General features: G+C 38.7%; 1 non-coding gene across 1 annotated transcript; it reads left to right on the top strand.

Annotated features, from left to right (window-relative positions):
• The first annotated feature begins 22,060 nt into the window (after window positions 1-22,060).
• Window positions 22,061-22,167, top strand: LOC133813525 (small nucleolar RNA R71). The gene has a single exon (XR_009884534.1). It is a non-coding gene; the product is annotated as a small nucleolar RNA R71 (small nucleolar RNA).
• Window positions 22,168-22,677: the final 510 nt, after the last annotated feature.

Genomic DNA, 22,677 nt, shown 5'->3' with positions numbered 1-22,677 from the left:
CTCTACCCTCTTCTCTTCCTTCTTCTCGTTTCCTCCTTTCTCTCTTTTGGTTCACTCTCTCTCACTCACCTCATCTCATAGCACCACTAAGAGCACCACGGGTAAAGATCCCTGCACTACCAAAAGTTGAGCAACCCCCTAAGAGGAAGCCATTTGTAGAGATAAAGAAGAAAGTAAATTTTGAGGAATCTTGGAGTAAAAACTTATGGGCAAGCAATTTTTTCTTAAATACATGTATTAGTGATGTTTCCTTTAAATTTTTTGGGTATTTCGAATAGATCTGAGCAATATTTGCACATATTTTTGGGTTTTTTTTGTTTTTATTTTTTGTCGATCTGCGTTATCTGGAATTTTTTTGGATTTGAGTTGTGCTCGATGCCTGCTCGATGGCACATCATTTTTTGCAGTTGCATGCTTGCTCGATGGTTACTCGATACATGCTCGATGCAAGCTCGATGGTAATGTGCATTCTCACTATTTCATGCATGCTCGATGGTTATTCGATGCCTGCTCGATGGTCATGCGTGTAACGCCCTGGTTACCCCAGAACAGTTACAGTGAACGATGAACCGTGAATCCTCTTCCTTCAATTCCAACTCAATTCCAATGCTTCCAAACCTCATTTTTGGTGCCAAATGAACCCAAAAACCATCCCCACAAGCCCTAAGCATCACAACCACAAGAACCCTAGCCAAAAACTCCCAACAAAACCAATCAACCAACTTAGAAATCTCAACTAAAAACCAAGACAAAAACAGAGCAAACCAGAGATTCTATGGCTAGAATCTTACCTCAAGTTCAGATTATGATGTTCTTCAATGGTGGAACATACTCCCAAGCTCTCAAGACTTATTTCCCAAGCTTGATTCCTCAACTTAAGCTCAAAAATTCAAGAAGAAGAAAAAAAAGGTATGGGAGAAGTGCTAAAGATGCTCTGTTTTTCCCTTCTTTCTACAGCCTTCAATGGCTTAAATCTATCCTAGGGGTGAAAAGACCAAAATACCCTTAGGTCAAATAAAGGTTTCTAAAGGCTCCCAAGGGTAAAATCGACACTTTCCACCTATTTCGTTAATCATAATTAATGCTCTCCAATTCCCGTCATTCTCAAAATACTCAAACACCAATAATTCATATCCCGTTACCCTTTAATTCCCGGCAACGCTCTAATCATTAAAATCACCCCGAGACTCACCCCGAGCCCCGAGCTTAAACTTGTTATGACTAAACCGCTAATTTGCACTCAAGATCGTCTCATGCCGAATAACTCGAAAAAATCCACATTATAATGTGGTCTCAACAATATGTCACCGACACGCATACAAATATACATTTACGCCCTCAACGGGCCAAATTACCAAATGCCCTAATAATCAAATGTGGACCTACATGCATGCATTTAACATCATATTATAATATAATTCACATAAACATGCATATAATCATTTAATGGCATAATTAAACAATTATGGCATTCCCGACCTACTAATCCAGCCATTAAACTGCATTAGAGATTTTGGGGCATTACAATGTGCATTCTCACGATTCATACATTCTTGATCGTTACTCGATGACTGCTCGATGGCAGTGTGATTTTGCATGTTTTCATACATGTTTGATTGTTACTCGATGCATGTTCGATATAAGTTTGATGGCAGTGTGATTTTGCATGTTTTCATGCATGCTCGATGTTTACTCGATGCAGACTCGATGATGTACATTTTCATTCTGTTTTTTGGTGTGCTTGATGGGTATTGTGCAATTTTGGCATTGTGGTTTTCATTTAAACCAACAATCTTTTTCCAAGTGGCTTTTCCTTTTACAAATACCACATGGAGGATACTTGTCATTATTTTGTTTTTCTAAATGATTCTTGTTTTTGAAAATTTCTTGTGATTTTCTCCCATCAACTTTAAATTTCTGAGACCGCAAATTTAATTTAGATTGAAAGGCATTTTCATTTGAATTTTCATTATGTCTTTCTCGCCTACTTTCATAGGCTTCAAGAGAGCCCATTAGTTCATTTGGTGATAGTGTTTCTAAATCTTTTGTCTCCTCTATCACAGAAATTATTGCATCATATTTTTCTGTACAAGAAATTAGTATTTTTTCAACTATTTTCTTGTCATAAATTATTTCTCCATAGGCTCCCATTTTATTTACTATTTCTTTTATTCTAGAATAGTAATATTTTGCAGTCTCATTATCCTTCATTTTAAGATTTTCAAAATCTCTTCTGAGCTTTTGTAGTTTAACAGTATGTACCTTGACTGTTCCTTGGAACTCCTCCTGCAACGTGTCCCATGCTTCTTTCACAGTTGATGTGCCCATAATCCATGGAAATATATCATCTGTCATAGCTTGCTACAAGCAGAATAACACTTGAGAATCTTTTTGTTGATTCTCCTCTAGGACCTTCTTTTGATTTTCTGAGAGAGATGAAGTGTCTTCCAGAATAGTAAATCCTAACTCAACAATTTTCCATAGATTTTGTGATCGAAAATAGGTCCTCATTTTGATGTACCAAAAATCATAGTTTTCTCCATGGAAAATTGGAAGAGGTAGAGAAGAGCGGTTGGAATCGGTTGTCATGATGTGCAAAAAGTATTATGCCCAGTGTTTGAATCGACTTGGCTCTGATACCACTGATGGTATATGAAGTTGAGATAGGATATAATACTTGTTATTAGTATTTGTTCAATCTTTGATAAAAAGTTAGTAGAGGTAATGATAGTAGTAGATAGTGTATATGTATATGATGGTAATAAGTTGATGATGGATGATATGGATGAAAAGGTTGATGAGACAAGTCACAAGTAATAAGAGGAATTGATTTTGTGAATATAGAAATGGCAGAATTCGTATAGGAAAGATAAGGCTTAAGGAAAATAGATTTTATTTGATTTGTGTTGTTCTTCGTACATCCATTTGCTATACAACCACACATATATATAGTGGTTAAGGTCTGTGATAACAAATCGACTTTTACAAAAATAGTTCTAGATTATTCTAGTTACTTTTTATTCTAAACACATCTAGATTTTTCTAATTCTTTAGTTTAGTAAAAATTTTAACTAGAATTTTTTAGAAAAATAACTTCTAGAAATGTGTAGCACTTTTCATCAAGACTGAATAAGAAGTGGAGAGGCTATTTTCAATCAACAAACTACTAGACAAAATAACATGACAAAGCAACTAATATAAGACAATGTTATCCTTGGAATTTTAGACAATACAACTTAAGAATACCCAACTAAGCAGTCCATGTTAGTTTGTAAACATAATATGAGCATCATTAATGCACAAAACAGATTATACAATGTCAATAGATGCTCACAATCAATCCAAGAACACATTTTGTTTAGGGCATTAATTAGAGAATAAAAAGAACATACCTCACATATTGTTCATCCCTTCATGAGCCATTTCCACACTTCAAATTTGCCAAAATCAACACACTAGATCAAATGTATATGCAAGAGAGGGCTTATGGAGAGCGAACCCTTACCAAATACCACACATACCAATTACAACTTCATGTCCCATATATCTTATTCCCTCTTACCCTAAGGGGTATTAGTGGGCTAATTAGGTTCATTATGATAGTGATGGTGGGCTATAGTTTAATGGGCCAACACATAGTCACTAGGGTGCCACCATGTGCCTCTAATACAATTAGTAAGTGTGAACCATCCCATTATAGTTATTATCAATTGATAGGAACTTTAGTTAATGGTTGCGATTATGGAATGATATTTGTGATTATATTAGTCCATATAATAATTCTAACATTCTCCCACTTGGACAATATTATCAAACCACCACAATATTGTCTAACACACATATGACAGTCAAATAAATCATGCATAATATCATATCGATAGAATACATATATTACATATGACTTGGCCTTGTAGACATTTAAATACCATAACAAGCATTAATTATCAAACCAAACATGCATGAGGTACAACAGATTGAGACTATACGCATTCATCTCCTTTTGTACCTATTACTTCGATGAACAATAATATATATATAACAACAATAAGAAGTGACTTCAAATATCATTATGAATGTTCAGAACCAAACACAAGCTATAAGCAATCCATACAAAATACTAGCATGTTCAATACATAAATAAAAAAACTTGATAATCCCATTCGGGCAACGTACTCTAAAAGCACACATATAGGTAAGTCTTTCGTTAGTGGATTTGCTAACATGCTAGTGGTAGGCATGTACTTAATAGAAATGAGGGACTCAATAACTTTCTCTTTAACAAAATAGTATTTTGTATCAATATGCTTTGAGCGAGAAATACTCCTAGTGTTCTTAGAGAAAGCTACTGCTGCGGAGCTGTCGCAATACAATTTTAGTGGGCTTGAAATAGAGTCTACAACACTCAATGCTGAAATAAAATTCCTCAGCCATATTGCTTGACAAGTAGCCTCATAACATGCCATATACTCTGCCTCCGTCGTAGAGGAAGTTGTGAGTATCTGCTTGACACTTTTCCATGGAACAACTCCTCCAGCCATCATATAAATGTAGCTTGAAGTGGACTTTTTATCATCCATGCATCCTGCATAATTGACATCACTGAACCCAACTATATCAAGAGTATCAGCTCGCTGGTAAGTCAACATATGATCCTTAGTACCCTGAAGACACCTCATGACTTTCTTAGCCGCTTTCCAATGGCTAAGTCTAGGATTACTCAAGTATCTACCCAACACACTGACGACAAAAGTAATATCAGGGTGTGTGCATACTTGAGCATACATCAAGCTACCAACTAATGACGCATAAGGAATGACTTTCATTTCATCTTTCTCTTTATCATTTTATGGGCATTAAGCCTTTGAGAACTTGTCACCCTTCACTATTGGTGCTTTCCTAGGAGAACAAGCATGCATGTTGAATCTTTTCAAGATCCGATCAATGTAAGTCTTCTGAAACAAACGAAGAATACCATTAGCCCTATCTCAAAGAATCTAAATCCCAAGCACATAGGAGGTATCACCAAGATCCTTCATATCAAAATGGCTAAACAACAACTGTTTTGTCTCAGACAATAGGTCAAAAGTATTAGAGGCAAGTTGGATGTCGTCAACATACAATACTAGAAAAATAAAGTTGCTCCTACTGACCTTCATGTATATACATTGATCTACCACATTCTTCTTGAAGCCATTTGCAGTGGAAATCATATCAAACTTCAGATACCACTGCCTTGATGCTTGTTTAAGCCCATAGATAGACTTCTTGAGCTTGAAAACCATGTGTTCTTTGCCAAACATCTCAAAACCAATAGGTTGAGTCATGTAAACATCTTCAGACAGATCTCTATTCAAGAAGGCAGTCCTCACATCCATTTGATTGAGTTCTATATCAAAATGAGCCACTACATCCATAATGATTTGCAACGACTCTTTGGTAGAAACAGGTGAAAATGTTTCTTTGAAATCAATACATTTTCTCTGGCTATAGCCTTTTGCCACAAGCCTAGCCTTATACCTTTCCACTTGCCCATTCGAGTCACGTTTGATCTTATACACCCATTTGCATCCAATGGGTCTGCAACCTTTAGGTAGTTCAACCAACTCCCAAACTTCATTTTGTGACAAAGAACTCAATTCTTCTTTCATTTCATCCATCCACATGACAGATTTAGGACTACTCATGGCTTCTTGATAAGTGACTGGCTCAAAAGTGTCTCCCACATCAAACTCATGTTCCTACAAATAGATAAGGTAGTCATTAGGAATAGTAGGCCTGCAAGTTCTCTGTGATCTTCTCACCATAACTTCATCATCCCCAACATCAAGATTTTCACCTTGTTCTTGATTCTGAGGTTCATCATGAGTTTCTACTAGAATATGTTCGATCATAAGGTCATCAATAGGAGCAAAAGCAATAGGTACATGGATAAAAATGTGTTCTTCCCTGAAAACAATTTATCTTGACCCTTGACTTGAATCAAATTCATCTTCAAATAGATAGCTCTATCTGATTCTATAACTTTGGTGGTGTGGGATGGGCAATAAAATCTAGAACCCCTTGATCCAATTGTGTAGCCTACAAAACAACCACTAATGGTCTTCAGATCAAGTTTCTTAGATTGTAGGGCCTCACTTCTGCTTTGCACCCCCAAACATGAAAATGACGCAAGCTTGGTTTCTTACTTGACCATAGCTCATAAGGCATCTTTGGGAAAAACTTGCTGGGTACTTTATTCAAGATATAAGCTGCAGTCTTTAATGACTCGCCCCATAAAAACTCTAGCAAACTAGAATGGGTCAACATACATCGCATCATGTCAAGAAGAGTGCGATTTCTCCTTTCAGCAATTCCATTATGTTGGGGTGTTCCTGGCATTGTATATCTTGCATCAATGACACATTCTTGTAAATACCTAGCGAAAGGCTCGGGGTTCCTTCCATTTTCATCATAACGCCCATAATACTCTCCACCTCTATCAGAATAGCTGCCTTGATCTTCTTCCCCTTTTGAAGCTCAACATTCGTCTTAAAAATCTTAAACGCATCCAAAGATTCAGATTTTTCACGAATGAGCTCTACATGGCCATATTAGGAAAAATCATCAATAAAGGTGATGAAGTATCTATAACCACCCATGGCAGGTAGAATAAATGGTCCACATATATCAGTGTGAATCAACTCCAACAATCCTGTGCACCTGTCTGTTTTACTCTTTCTAACCTTGGCAGTTAACTTTCCTTTAATACAATCAACACAGGTAGTAAAATTTAAAAAATCCAGATCTTGAAGTACCCCATCATTGACCAACCTTTCCATTCTGTCTCTAGAGATATGGCCTAAACATTTGTGCCACAACATAGAAGATTTCAAATCTAATCTGGCATGTTTTGAACCAAAAACAATATTAAGAAAAGAAGTAGAAGAAACAGGAGCAACATCATGCAAATCAAGTTTACATAAATTTCCACATAAAGTTTCATTTCCAACCAAAAGAGAGTCACGATTCAAAGTAAGTTTTCCAGTTCCAAAATGAAGACTATAACCTAGTCTATCCAAAATAGATACAGAAATCAAACTCCTCCCAATAGAGGGTATGTAAGTAACATCCTGTAACTCCAAAAAATGTCATGTATTCAACTGTAATCTAATTGTCCCCAAAAATTCAACTTGGACTTTTGTATCGTCTCCCATGTACACATGCTGCTTCAGACTACTCGGTCTTCTTTGACTTGTCACTGCCTGCAAGGAATTTGTAACATGAATTGTGGCTCCAGTATATAACCACCAAGAATTTGAGGGCACATAAATAATATTGGATTCTAAACTAACCATCACAAGACAGTTACCTTTCTTCTCTATGTGAGCTTTGAGCTTTCGACAATCAGCTTTCTTGTGCCCAAAATTTTGGCAAAAGTTACACTTCCCTTTGAAAAACTCATTCTTATGACCAGTAGAGGATGAACCTGACTGTCCATTCTTATGACCAAGAACTTTACTTAGCTAGTTAGATAGTAGTAGTAATAGTAATAGCTAGTAGTAGTTATAGTATGTTTATTACTGTGGATTTTGGTTTAAGCCGAGACTTAGTTGGACACTCGTAGCAACACTTGTAGATTTTATAAGTTTAACCTATAGTTTAAGAATATTAATTATAACCTAAGGTTTGATTAATATGACTGATTATGAAGATGATAATTATTATACTATAAGGTTTAGATAGACCCAATAAGATATTAACACTTGTCATGTGTATGTTTAATGAGAAATTAAGTATTTTGAGGAATAAGTTTATTAAGAGTAATATTTGAAAATCCTAGAGTCTGCCAGCAGCTTTGAAATCGTTAAAGGACTTAGTCAAGGTTGTTTACTCAATTCAAATTAGGCTGAAAAAGTGTAATTACGTGTATAATATTTCAGCGTATGCCGATATATCGCATCTCTAGGGGGCGATATATCGCCACACGGGGATACGAAAAACACGTAATTTTGCACGGCCACCTCGACGAGCCTCGGGCATATAAGCCCAGGCGATATATTGTCTATGGTAGGCGATATATCAGCCCTAGGGAATAAATTTTGAATGATTTTGAAACCGAGCTCATTTTAATCCTTAACCTCTTTATAAGTCCAGAATCTTTTTGACCAAGTCTTCAGCCTCTGCTGAACGATTATTCAAATGTTTTTCAATTAAAAAGTCATTATTTTATTCAAGCTAAATGAAGATCTTTTCATTCTTGAACTCTATAAATAGGACCTAGTACCCAGCCATTTCTTCATTCTTCAAGCCGAGTTCAGAGCCTACAAGCTTCTAGGATTACTTTAGAGTGTTAAACACTTGGGTTGGGGTTATAAGCTTTATCATTATAAGCTTAATAAACACTTGGGAAGTAAGGTTTATAGTGTATTTCGGTTTCGAGGTGTAGTTCGGGTATAGCAATTTCAAAGATATTCCTATTCTTAGTTCTTTTCAGTATTGTTTCATTAGTTTTTCTCTACTAAATTCCTAACTCAGTATTCTTTATTTCTGGTTAGGCATCTAAGTTCTTTGAACTTGAGGTTCTCATTGGTAAGTATCTTCTCAATGGTTTAGTTCATTCATTTCATCTTTTTCTTTTAGAATACTCACCTTTCTCAATTATGGTTTTAGGAGTGTTCCAAAATCCCGACCTTGCTCTCATCATCCCGATATTTTTGGTAAGGAAAATAGGATAGTTCTTATGTGATATGTGCTATGTTTATATAAAAGTGTTATGATTATGCTATAGGATGACTTTATGTGTTATGATACATGTATGTGTGGGGCTTATAGTTGTAAATAGCAAACCCTATCACTTTTATGTTTTGAGGCTTATAGTTGCCATATAGCAAACCCCAACACTTTTATGTTTTGGGGCTTATAGTTGCTTAATTAGCAAACCTCATTGTAGTTTGAGGCTTATAGTTTCTTAGTTAGCAAAACCCAACAGTCACCATGTACATGGGTTAGTATTATGATATATGTGTTATAGTATATGATATATGTTCATAGTTTATGTGTATGATTATGTTTCATGCTTGTAGTAGATTTTCCTTGTTGGGCATTAGGCTCATTCCTTTATGTTTTATATGTGCAGGAAAATAGTATGGCGACGGAAAGGTTCTTGGTAGCTTGGGAATGTATATTGAGGCAGAATGGAATCAGTGGGCTGCGCAAACGATTCGATGATGAAGTTGTTTAAGTCTTTCAATCATATTTTTTTTTATGTATTTTTCCACATCCAAGTTGTAACGAATTTTAAGATTTAAGTTATGTTATGCTTTATTTTCAAAACAATGGGATCCCATATCCTACTTATGAATTTTTATGTATTTTAAACCTTTACCTTACAGTTTTTAAATAAAGATATGGTTATTTCATATGTATGTTTTCTTAAGATTAGTGTCTGTGTATAGTAGTTTAGTAATGGTCCAAAGTCTAGAATAGTTGGGTCGTTACAATTGGGATCAGAGCAAACGGTTCATTTGCATGAAGTTCTCCTCGATACACACACTCAAAGCTCTGAATCTGACCGCCAAGTAAGTATTTAAGTTATAGTTATTATGTTTATATGTATAGCTAACAATTGTAGCATTTATGCTTCAGTTAAGAATAAACGGAGCATTAATTTATGACAATATCCAAGCCGTTAAGGGTTTAAAGAGAATTAGAGAACCGAGAAACACCGTAGGAGTGCTAGAAAGAATCACTCGGAGGCTGGTTTTGTTCCACAGAGAAATAGGTCACCTCCAAGAATCTAAGCAGATCATGATGAGAGCAACAGAGCAATATGTTTTAGTAATTAGATTATTTAGAGATTATCATACTGTAATAGCAGCCTTAGAGGAGATATGGGAAATAATGGATAATTAAGATGAATTGTCGGTAGCAATGAGATATTATTTTCTCTTGATTAGGTTCACTTCAAAAATAGAGTTTCAGTTTACAAATGAGCAAAAGCATAGAATTTTTACGAACCTTCCTCGAGGGAATTTTGAGGCACATGATAATGAGGACTATGAGGAATTAAATGATGATATGCTAGATGAAGGATCGGATATTAAAGATCCCAATTTTTAGAATAAAATTAGTTTCATTGTTTGTTTTAATTTATTATTTGTTTTCTTTTATGGTTGTAAATAGTGAAAACTTTCTTTTCCAAATTAATATCAATGTTATTTTGTTAACATGTATGAGTTTGATTTTCTTTGGCAATCATTATAAATAATAAATAAAATAAATAATGACTAAGTTCAGTGAGAGTGGATACAAATCAATGAACCAAGTTTCTATATTAAGAGTTAGGGGGCAATAGTAGTGGGAACGATTTTACTGATCCCAGCCCTCCCTCAATATGGTTAACTTTGGAACAAAGATGAGTTTCGAGCTTGAGAATTTAGTCATATAAGATGATTATAAACAAACTTAGAAAATAATAAAGATGGCTTATTTTTCTAAGTATAGAAACCTACTCTAATAATAAAGAAGACTTATATAAAATTCATAAAGAGTCATAATTAATAGGTCCGAGTTATGTTTGTTTAGATTAAGTTTTTGCCTTAGAGCCTATTAGGGTAAAGTTCTAACATGTTTCTCTCAATTGTTAGAACTCTGCTGCGATGTCGCCTCGAAGATCTGCTCGCATAAACGGAAACGCCTCCAACGCTGCTCCGGTGAACAATGAAGCCCCTCCAGTTCACAGAAGGGGAGTGCGTGCTACTGCCAGCTGCAACGCGCCGCCACTACTAGCTGACAACATTGCAAAAATCGCCAGACTGTGACAACAAGTCGAGGAACTATTGCAGCAACAATGACAACAGGCTCAGCCCCAGACTCAACCTCCGCCTCCACCGCAGCCACAACAAATGGCCTCAGCACCCCAACAAGTTGGTCCATATGGGGGATGGCCAGTGGCGAATTATGCGCCGTATCCAGTACAGCACTTGGAGCCAGTTTATGAGCGGTTCCGTAAGCATCATGCTTCGAACTTTGAAGGGACTACAAACCCTTTCGAGTCAGAAGAGTGGCTAAGAAACGTGGAGCCAATCCTGACGCACATGAACCTCACCAACGCGGACCGCATATCCTGCGTTTCGTCCTTGCTCAAGAAAGATGCCAAGATATGGTGGGACTTAGTCCAGCAGACGCATGATGTTGCCACTATGACTTGGGCTCGATTTGTGGAGCTATTCCACAAAAAGCACTATAATTCATATGTACTTGCTTCAAGAGTTTAGGAGTTCGCTGGCCTGAAGCAAGGAAGTTTATCAGTGGCATAGTATGCTCGGCAGTTCGACCGTTTGGCTAAGTTCGCACCGGAAATGGTTCCACCTGACTATCTGAGGGTGTCTAAGTTTGTTAGAGGACTTCGAACAAAGATCAAGCTAGGGGTTAAGTTAGCAAACCCATGAAATACTACATATGCCGATGTTCTAGAGACGGCAATAGAAGTAGAAAGGCTGCAGGCCAACGTTAGTAAAGAAGAAGCTAGTAAGCCTGAGCCTAGACAACAGGGTCAATCTCAGACAAGTCGGAACAACAACAGCAATCAGTCTAGCAACAACAAGAACAATGGTTAGAAAAGAAGGCATCCTGACAATAAGCAGTCCGACAACGATAAAAGGGCACGGACAAATAATGGAGGAAGTAGGTCGGGTTATGTAGAGTACCCGCCATGTGCTAAGTGCCAAAGGAAACATCTTGGGGAATGTCGGGCAAACACCAAAGGATGTTAGAACTGTGGTCAAGAGGGACATCGAAAGAAAGAATGTCCTCAACTCAAGACAGAAGGGAAAAAGGAAGATAAGATGGTTCCTGTCAGGGTTTTTTCCTTAACCCAAGGAGAGGCTGATGCTAGCAATAAGGTGGTCACAGGTCAGGTTTCTATCTTCAATAATATATGTTTTGTATTATTTGATTCGGGAACCACTCATTCGTATATCTCGTTAGGAATGATAGAAAAACTAGACAAACCTTGTGAAAGATTTAGAACTAGGTTTGTAACCGAGTTGCCTTCGGGAAAAGTAGTTCTATCATCACGGATAGTACGAAGCATACCGATCAAGATTGAGGACGTGGAACTAGAAGGAGACCTGATAGAACTGGAGATCAAGGACTTCAACGTGATACTAGGCATGGACTGGCTAGCACGGCATGGCGCAACCATCGACTGCAAACGCAAGAAGGTGACATTCGATACTCCTGACGGCCAAAGACTATGCTTCATGGGACAAGCTTCAGGACTATGCACCCCACTAGTATCATCTCTAAAAGCTCAAAGGATGATGGAAAAAGGATGTCAAGCATTCGTAGCCAGCATCACAAATGTGGTAAAGGAAACACCACTTAAGGTTGGAGATGTTGCGAAATTTATAGCTATGCAAGTGCACACAGTCGCAATTCGTAATAAAAATGGTAAAAACCGAGTATCGTCCTCAAGGACTGATTTATCAATTACCAATCAATTAATCCTTTAATTCTATTTGATGAAACAATTATCAGAGATTTTAAACTAAGAAAAATACTAACAAAGCGCAAAGAAGAATTAAACAAATTAACAAAGAAAATACAATTAGGACAATTATGATCCTCTATTTTTCCACCCTGTTATTTCCTAATGCAAGCATCTATATCCCCTTCTCCCTATTCAAGAATAAGTTGCAACAATAATTCATAATCTGGTCAAGACTTATGAAATTCAATCTAAATGACAACTTCCTATATTTCTATGGTAAGTTGAATCATGTAGAGGGCATTAGCCACGCAACTCAGAAAATAAGCAAATAACCTAGATACTTTCGTTCTAAATTAAATTTGCATCCAAACAATCAAAGCATATCAAATTTCACTTTTCAGATTTCAATTTGATTCATAAAATAACAATTAGAGGTGATCAATCAATAATCGCACAATTAACATAGATTGCAAGGAATTGAAAGAGATGAAGAAAAACATCAATTTTGCATTAAACCATAACAAGGGTTTCCAAAAGATTCACATAAAAGCCCTAAAAGAAAATTTAGCCTATGATATTCATTCTAGCCATATACTAGTTCAATTACAAACATGAAAATTGACAGAAAAAGATGAAGAAAACTCAGGGACGAATCCTCCAATATGGTGTTCTTACTCCAGCCGTCGTCGTCTCCCTTTGTTAGTCTCTCTCAGTCGCCTACATGACTCCCAAAAACCCTACTGAAAATTCCCTCTGGAAAAGACTGAATTGCCCATCAAAAATAACCAATTATGCCAGAAATCGCGACCCCAGCGCTATAGCGCTACCATTGTAGCGCTGTAGCGCTAAACTCAGAAACAAAACGGGGAAAAACTAGGCACCAGCGCTGTAGCGCTCTTTTGGTAGCGCTATAGCGCTAAAGTCAGGAACTATCTTCCTGAAAACTGCTTCCCAGCGCTGATGTTGTAGCGTTGTAGCGCTTAAGTCAGTGCTGAAGCTCTTCAAGAATTCTTCCTAGCGCTACGGCGCTCCCAAGGTAGCGCTGTAGCGCTACTTACAGAAACACCCAAAAGTCACAAATCCGTCTCGATTTCATTCCATTTTCGCTCCTTTTCAATATTTGCAACACTTAACGTCAATTACCCTGAAACAAGAACAAACGAGCATAAATCCGAAATAAAACAATCCTAACTAAAGAAAAATAACCTAAAAACTAGAACCATAAACGAGCCTAAAACTCGTTTATCAAACTCCCCCAAACTAAATCTTTACTCGCCCTCGAGTAAATCCTAAGTTAAACTAACAAAACGAAACAAACACAAAACGAACACATTAAACCATCATTATTATCTATACTACTTTGCCAAAACTCATGAAATCTCAATTGCAATAACAAAAACCAGAATTTCAGCTCAATTGCCTTAAAGTCCGATTTGTAAAGTTCAATTAGGGAAATCACAAATATATCATGAAAATGACTGCAACATTTGGACTCTATCATATATGCTCAACTCCTTTCAGACAATTCCACAAACCAAATTTTCAATACGCTTGCATCACTTGACCTTCTCCACTAATGTCAATAACATGTGTTTTGAAATCAAGAGGACTTTCACAGGTTATAGCTTGGCTTAGGCAGGGGTAGATAAAATTGTCATTTAAGCTCAATCGTTACCATAAGCATAAAACCTTAAAACCAACCAAATTTTTCTTTACCACACCAAACAATTAGAGAGAGAGATGACAACACTTTTCATTATTTTTCTTCTTTTCTTTTTCTAGACTTATCACTTTTTTTTTTTTTTTTCAAATCACACTCCCCCAAACTTATTATTTTCTATACATATATATGATCAAGGAGTGTGACAAAGTGATAATATATATTTTTTTTTCAAAGACTTCTCTCTCTCTCTTTTTTCTTTTTTGTACAATCATACTGTATTCCCATCATACCAACTTCTTACTATTTTTCCTTCTTCTTTCCCACAGATTATATGCTTATGATAACAAAAGGAAAGGAAAACAAAAATAAAGAAGTTAAGAAATTTAGGCTCAAATAGTATGATCAAGAACAAAAACCAAGTTCAAGGCTCAAAAAGGGTAACTAAGGATAATTAACTCAAGGTCGGCTTGAAAGGCACAATCGATCCAATAAAATTGCCTAAATCACTTTTCTAAACACATGTCATCAAGAATTTCGCCTCAAAAGCCAAATAATGCAAGTTCTATCGAATTCAAATTGTCATTCCACCAACCCTAGTCCAACATATATAATAAACTCCAAAATGTTGCATTTTCAAAACATATTAAAAATTTCCCACAAAACCTTTAAATTAAACGCTAAACCAATTGAACCAAGCACACAGTTGAATTCAATTTCCTTTTCATGAGCAAAAACAAAGCAGCAACAGACACGAATGATGGTTTAACAATTACACTACAACTCAAAAACAAATAAAAACAGAAAAATAAAAACAGAGACAGAAAAATAAAAACAGAAAGCCCCCCCCCCCCCCCCCCCAAACTAAAGATGCACATTGTCCCCAATGTGATAAAAAATAAAAACAGAGGAAGAGAACTTACCTGACCAGCCACATCAGTATGGCGGTGGTGGTGGATGGAACGAAGGACCTTCGAAAGGCTGAGATTGCGGAGGTTCAGGTGCAGGAAAACCAGCAAAGGACGGTGGTGGAGGCGGAGGGTAAAACGGAGAGTACGGTGGATAAGGTGGAGGTGGAGCAAAATACGTGCGATCTGAATCATCTAGCGACCAACGGTTCACCAAATTGTTTAGTTGAGCCACATGACTCACTTCATAATCATAACGCTGGCCTAAATACTGATTCACCATATGCTGCTGCTGAACCACATATTGATTCTGTTGGATTAGATAATCCAACTTCTCATTAACTTGCTGCAAGCTTGAATTGCTACCGCTACCCACTAAAGCTGGTTCATCTTCCTCCTCCACAGCAGCTTCCATACGGCGCTTTCCCTTTTTTCTTGCTTGTGGCACATATAAAGAAGGCTCGGGATAGTCATTCATCAGATTAATGGATAATGGTTGCTGCAGCGAATGATAGATATCAGTAACGAACTCTGGGACACCAGCCTTACAGCATAACATTGTGATGACTGATCCATGGGCTAAACCGCCAGTAGTGTGCCCTTTTTCAATGAAATTGATGTTGGCCTTAATCCAAATACCCGGATTAACACTCATCCCCTGCATCAATGCGTACATTAATAAGGCTCGATCTTTAGTCATATCAGATACATGACTAACAGGCATGAATCGAGCACAAACAAGGAACGCCCAAAATCTCGCCTCCCTGTTAAGCTGGCATGATGCTATACTTTTAGGGAGGCTGCCAGATAAATTCCAAGGGGCGCCTTCAAAACACAGTTTATCAGCCACAGCCGCAAAATCTATAGAACCGCCCAAGAATTGGGCATATTCCTCCTCCTCCTGTTTGATAAGCGGGACCTTGAACACCCTGTTAATCGCTTCAGCAGTGAAGGGTACACGTTTCCCTCGAACAAAGACTGTGTCATTGTGTTTATCTCGTAAGTTGGCATAAAACTCATACACCAATGACACATTAGCCTGAGCCAGCCTTGTTACAAAATCGCCCCATTTCCTATTCATGAGATTCACCCGAACCCGTTCAAAAATCGGATGAGCAAACGGTTCAGACTGAAATTCCACTTCCTTCTCGGAAATCAAAGGTTTCCTGACAAATTTCTCATACCGCTCCTGAGCCTGGAAATTGATAAATCGAGTCTCATCATACTCATGCTCAGAACTTTCTTCCCTAGATTGAGACGCAGAAGCTTGCCCCTTTCCCTTGTTTCTACCCGCTCTTTGCTTGGGTGCCATTATCTCTATTATCACCACCACAAGACAAAATTTTCACAGCACCTCCCCTATTAATGGACCTTTTTCCTCTTCACAAACAGTAGCAATATTCAACCTTTCAAGCAAATCAACTAATTTCCCCAAACCCAAGTCAAAGAAAGGATTCACCCTCTTCAATCAATCAAAGCCAGCCAACCTCAAATATCGCACCAACACAAATCGGAAGAGAGGAAAGGGAAGAAGACCACTTACCAAACCTTTGCAATTGATTCCTTTACGCTTGAATGTGAATACCCCCTTCAGAATTTCCTCTTTTTGCAAGAACTTGGATCAATGAAATTCTAGGGTTTCAAAATAGATTTGGGGCAAAATTGAAAGAGGTTGGAATGGAAAGGAAGAAAAAAAAAAGATGAAGAATGAAGGAAAGATGGAGGGTGTGTGGGGAAATTTCTGGGAAAAAGGCTGTAATGGAAAGGGTATGGAGGTTTTGGAGAGGATAGGAAAAAAAAATAGGGATGAAGAAAAAAGAGAGAAGAGGAAATGAGGTTAAAAAAATCGCACTTATCTGGTTTTAAAAAAAACTTTCTGGGCATAGCGCTATAGCGCTGCATGGGTAGCACTATAGCGCTCAGACACGATTTTTGGGGTTTTTTTTTCTCTGGAACCAGCGCTATAGCGCTGGTTTAACAGCGCTGTAGCGCTTGTTGAACTCCGACTGGCCTGTTCCTCTCTGAGAAGAGCGCTATAGCGCTGCAAGTGCAGCGCTGTAGCGCTATAGCTCCTGAAATCACCACTCTTTTTATTTATTTTTTTTTTATTTTTTTTCTTTTTCACGATTTTCACGGTTCAAAAATACATGAAAAAATAAAAATAACAACTGAATACAAAATCCCATCATTGTTCAAAACCAAATAAAATAAAATAAAATTCACAACTGAGAACTGCCTTCTCAAAGCGCTGTCTTTAACGTCATTTAGCCGGACGTTGGATCCCTCTTCAAAGGGGCTTCAGAAAGAGGACAGACTTTGTTTGATCAACAGTACCGCCCAAGTAAGGTTTCAATCTCTGGCCATTGACTTTAAAGGAATCACCTGAATTGCCCCGAACTTCTACAGAGCCATATGGAAAAGCTTGAACAACAGTGAAGGGCCCTGACCATCTTGACTTCAATTTGCCAGGAAACAGTCGAAATCTTGAATTGAACAGAAGTACCTGCTGCCCTGGTTGGAACTCCCTTCTGATTAAGTTCTTGTCATGCCAAGCCTTTGTTCTTTCTTTATAAATCTTGGCATTCTCATAAGCCTCATTTCTGAACTCGTCAAGTTCATTCAGTTGCAACAGCCTTCGTTCACTAGCAGCATTCCAATCAAAATTCAACTTTTTCATAGCCCAGAATGCCTTGTGCTCCAATTCAACTGGTAGATGACACGCTTTACCAAACACCAACCTGTAAGGAGACATGCCTATCGGTGTTTTGAATGCAGTTCTGTATGCCCAAATCGCATCATCTAACTTTTTCGACCAATTCTTCCTCGAACTGTCAACGGTCTTCTCCAGGATGCTCTTGATTTCTCTGTTCGAAACTTCAGCTTGCCCATTTGATTGAGGATGGTAAGGCAAAGCTTTTCGGTGATAAACTCCATAACGAGCCAGCAATGCATCCAGTTGCTTATTCACAAAGTGTTTCCCTTCATCACTAATCAGAGCTCGGGGAGTACCAAATCTAGTAAAAATATGTTTCTGCAGAAAATTAAGGACAGTTTTACCGTCATTGGATCTAGTTGCTGCAGCCTCCACCTAATTGGATACATAATCCACTGCCAATAGAATGTATTCATTGTTGTAAGATGGTGGAAAAGGCCCCATGAAATCGATGCCCCATACGTCAAACAGTTCCACCTCAAGAATCCCTTGTAGAGGCATTTCGTTTCTCCTCGAGATATTGCCAGTTCTCTGACATCTATCACAAGCCTTGACAAACTCATTGGCATCCTTGAATAATGAAGGCCAATAGAAACCGCTTTGTAATACCTTAGCCGCCGTTGTTGATGCTCCAAAATGCCCTCCGCATTGTTGAGTATGACAGTGATTAAGAATGGACTGCATCTCTTCTTCAGGAACACACCTTCTGATAATCTGATCAACACAGTGCCTATAGAGAATAGGTTCCTCCCAATAGTAGTGTTTCACTTCAGAAAAGAATTTCTTTAATTGCTGCTTTGACATTTCAGGAGGCACAATCTTGGCAACTAAGAAATTCACTATGTCTGCAAACCAAGGGACAGCTAAGGTTTCACTTACCCCAAACAACTGCTCGTCAGGAAAATGATCATTGATTTGCACTGCTTTCTTATTTTCAGTCTCCTCCGCCTCAAGTCTAGAGAGATGATCAGCTACCACATTCTCGCTGCCCTTTTTGTCACGAATCTCCATGTCAAATTCTTGAAGCAACAGAATCCATCTAATCAGGCGGGGCTTGGCATCTTTCTTTGACATCAAATATTTAATGGCAGAGTGATCAGTGTAGACAATCACCTTATTACCAATCAGATATGGTCTGAATTTATCGCAAGCAAACACAATAGCTAGCAACTCTTTTTCTGTAGTGGCATAATTCAGCTGAGCATCATTTAGAGTCCGACTAGCATAGTAAATAGACCTGAATACCTTGTCAATCCGCTGTCCCAGAACTGCCCCCACTGCGTAATCACTGGCATCACACATCAACTCAAAAGGCAATTCCCATCTCGGAGCTATCACAATTGGAGCAGAAATAAGCTTTTCTTTCAAGAAATTGAACGCCCTCAAACATTCGTCATTAAAATCAAAGACAACTCCATTCATAAGCAGATTCGAAAGAGGCTTAGACACCTTTGAGAAATCTTTGATGAATCTTCGATAGAACCCAGCGTGACCAAGAAAAATTCTAACTCCTTTGACTGAAACTGGTGGAGGCAGCCTTTCAATGGTAGAAATTTTCGCTCTATCTACCTCAATTCCCTCACTTGAAATTTTATGGCCAAGAACAATCCCCTCTTTCACCATAAAATGACATTTCTCCCAATTCAACACCAGATTAGCCATCTCACAACGACGCAGCACGTTCTTCAAATTACCCAAACAGAGGTCGAATGATGAGCCAAAAACAAAGAAGTCATCCATGAAAATCTCAATACACCGGTCTACCATGTCTGAAAATATGGCCATCATGCACTGTTGAAATGTTGCAGGGGCATTGCATAGTCCAAATGGCATTCTCCTGAAAGCAAATGTGCCATAAGGACATGTGAAGGTTGTTTTCTCTTGATCCTCTGGTGCAATAGCGATCTGATGATACCCAGAATACCCATCCAAGAAACAGTAGTAGATGTGGCCTGCCAATCTGTCAAGCATCTGATCAAGAAAAGGCAAAGGAAAATGATCCTTCCTTGTTGCCTTATTGAGCTTGCGGTAGTCTATACAAATCCGCCACCCCGTTACAGTCCTTGTTGGAATGAGTTCATTGTTCTCATTTTTCACCACAGTCATTCCACCCTTCTTAGGTACCACTTGCACAGGGCTCACCCATGCACTATCAGAAATTGGGTAGATCACCCCAACATCCAACCATTTAAGAATCTGGTCCAATACTACATCCTTCATGGCTGGATTGAGTCTTCTCTGGGCCTCTATGGTTGGCTTGCTATTCTCCTCCAATAAGATTTTATGCATCACTGTCGCTGGGCTTATTCCTCTAATATCTGCCAAGGTCCACCCAATGGCCAATTTATGCTCCCTTAGAACCCTCAACAGTTTCTCCAATTCTACCTTTGACAGGTCAGCTGACACAATGACCGGTAAAGTTTCATTCTCTCCCAAATAAGCATATTGCAAGTGATCTGGGAGAACCTTTAATTCCAACGGTGGTGGCTGCTGAATGGAGGTTAGCGGTTTTTCAGTCGCATCCGCTAATTCTTGGAACTTTTTTCCAATATGGTAAGAAAGAATTGATCCAGTTGACACATTCTCTGATCTCAGCGTCCTCATCATCATCGCCTTCATCACCCAATAATACTGCCTCTAAGGCATCACTGCTCATCCTTCTCTTGGAGACTGCCTTTTCTATTACATCCACACTAAAGCAACTGTCACTAGCCACCGGATACTTCATAGACTTGAAGACATTAAAGACCACCTCATCTCCTTGAACTCTAAGCTTAAGCTCTCCTTTTTGAACATCAATAAGAGCTTGGCCTGTGGCTAGAAATGGCCTACCAAGAATAATAGGGACATCTGTGTCCTCCTCCATGTCCAGAACAATAAAGTCAGCGGGAAATATGAACTTATCCACTTTCACAAGAACATCCTCAATAATACCACGTGGATGTGTTAACGATCGGTCTGCGAGCTGTAAAGTGACAGTTGTTGGTTTTGCCTCCCCCAAACCAAGTCTTTTAAACACAGATAAGGGCATCAGATTGATACTTGCCCCTAGATCACATAAGGCGTGCTTGCATTCAAACTTGCCAATGGTGCAAGGTATGGTGAAACTCCCCGGATCTCTCAGCTTTTGGGGTAACTTCCTTTGTAAAATAGCGCTGCACTCTTAAGTGAGTGCTACAGTCTCATAGTCCTCCATTCTCCTTTTCTTTGACAGAATCTCCTTCATGAACTTAACATAACTGGGCATCTGCTCCAAGGCCTCCGCAAAAGGAATGTTTATGTGCAGCTTTTTAAACACCTCAAGAAACTTAGAAAACTGTTTATCAAGGGTAGTCTTTCTAAGCCTCTGAGGGTATGGAACTCTAACTGGCTGCTCAATGACAATTGGGGGACTCTGTTCTGACTTCTGTTGGTCTTCAGTAACCCTTTCTGAATCAGATTGTGCACCCATCTCTTTTTTCTGAACTACTGCCTGTGGAGGTCTAGGCTGCTCTGTTTGCTTCCCACTCCTCAGAGTAATTGCCTGAACTTGCTCCTTGGGGTTGACTTCAGTATTACTAGGCAAGTTTCCCTGAGGTCTGTTATTGAGCATATTGGCCAACTGCCCAACCTGTGTCTCAAGGTTTCGAATGGAGGATCTTGTCTCAGTCATAAATTGAGTCTGAGTGTTAGTAAGAGTCAACAGGGCAGCTTGCAGTTCATTAGGTCTCTCAGGTTGAGGCATTGATTGTGGAGGCCTAGGCTGCATTGATGACGAAGCTTGATTCATAGGTGGCTGAGGCATGTTATTCTGAAATTGTCCCTGAAACTGAGGTTGTTGGCCTTGATTATTCTTCCACGAAAAATTTGGATGATTTCGCCACCCTGGATTGTAGTTGTTGGAGAATGGGTTATTGAGTGGCCTCTGAAAATTTCCCACCGCTTGAACTTGGGCATGATCCATTGGGGTGTTATTATTACAGATAGGGCACTGATCGAAAGAATGAGCACCACCACACATTTCACACCTCACTGCCATCTGAATCGCATTAGCAGACATACTACTCTGTTGCAACTGCTTGGTCAAAGAGGCTACTTGCGCTGTTAAAGCAGTAATCGCATCTAGCTCATGCACCCCAGCTACCTTTCTAACTCCTGATGATCTTTCCTCTGACCACTGATGGTTGTTTGTAGCCATGTCCTCCAGCAGCTCATAAGCACCAGCTGCACTCTTGCTCATAAAAGTACCACCTGCTGCAGCATCTATAATAGTTCTGGTTGTTGGACATAAACCATTGTAGAAATTCTGTACTAGCATCCACTGTTCAATGCCATGATGAGGACATCTTCTCAGGAGTTCCTTAAACCGTTCCCAAGCTTCATACAGTGACTCCCCGTCATTCTGGCAAAATTTATTTATCTCTCCCCTCAGTTTAGCAGCCTTTGACGGAGGGAAGAATTTGGATAAAAATTTCTGAGCCAGATCTTGCCAAGTGACAATGGAGTTTGGCTGCAGAGAATTCAGCCAACTTTTAGCTCTGTCCCTTAGAGAAAATGGGAAGAGCCTAAGCTTGATTGCGTCATCACTCACCCCATTATATTTGAAGGTTCCACACAACTCCAGGAAGTTGGGTGTGAGGATCTTCAGAGGGAAACCCATTGAATTGCACAGAGGACTGCACCATTTGTAAAATAGCAGGCTTGATTTCGAAGTTGTTGGCCTCTATAGCTGGTGGGCGTATACTATTTTGTACTCCCGTCAGAGTGGGTAGCACATAATCTCTCAGACTCCTCTCAGCATTGGTCTGAGCCTGAACCCCTTGGACAACTCCTGGATTTATACCATTCCTGCCATCCCCATCATTCTGTGCCATCTTCACATAATTCTGGGTCTCTCTCTTATTCTTTCTGATTTGATTGCAAGACTTTTCGATCTCGGGATTCA

The sequence above is a fragment of the Humulus lupulus genome, chromosome 1 (genome assembly GCF_963169125.1).
Source record: "Humulus lupulus chromosome 1, drHumLupu1.1, whole genome shotgun sequence".
In the NCBI taxonomy this organism is placed as follows: domain Eukaryota; kingdom Viridiplantae; phylum Streptophyta; class Magnoliopsida; order Rosales; family Cannabaceae; genus Humulus; species Humulus lupulus.
This window is presented reverse-complemented; position numbering and strand designations above follow the sequence as displayed.